The following is a 454-nucleotide window of genomic DNA, read 5'->3' as shown; positions in this document are numbered from 1 at the left end:
CTATTATTCTACAAAAGCAAATGTGAAACTATGTGTCGAACTTGTATTCAAAAAGGTTAATGGTTATTAAAATCAATGTATGACGGTATACACTAGAAACTTGAACAGTACAGTGTGTATCTCAATAGTTGTCAATTCTTTTCATTCACATATTTGAATATTTCACAATCTCAAGCTTATATAATTAGCCTGAGTTAATCTTATTGGTTGTTTAATTATCAATGATTATTATCGATTTATTCCATACATTGATTGGCTATTTCGTTTACGGGCGCAGGATTAGCTACCAGTCCTCTAGCAATACTGAGCTGTGAATTGCCTTTGTTGCCCATAGCAAAAATACGATAACTACTTTCATATTAACCGATTAACGTGACCCGATCAACAATCGCATCCTCTTATCTATCTACTAAATCTACTACCAACAAAGCCGGTTAACATTTTATCTGAGAAT

Source organism: Penaeus monodon, chromosome 27, assembly GCF_015228065.2.
Source record: "Penaeus monodon isolate SGIC_2016 chromosome 27, NSTDA_Pmon_1, whole genome shotgun sequence".
Lineage (NCBI taxonomy): Eukaryota > Metazoa > Arthropoda > Malacostraca > Decapoda > Penaeidae > Penaeus > Penaeus monodon.
The sequence above is the reverse complement of the archived record's forward strand: the minus strand, read 5'-3'. Positions refer to the sequence as shown.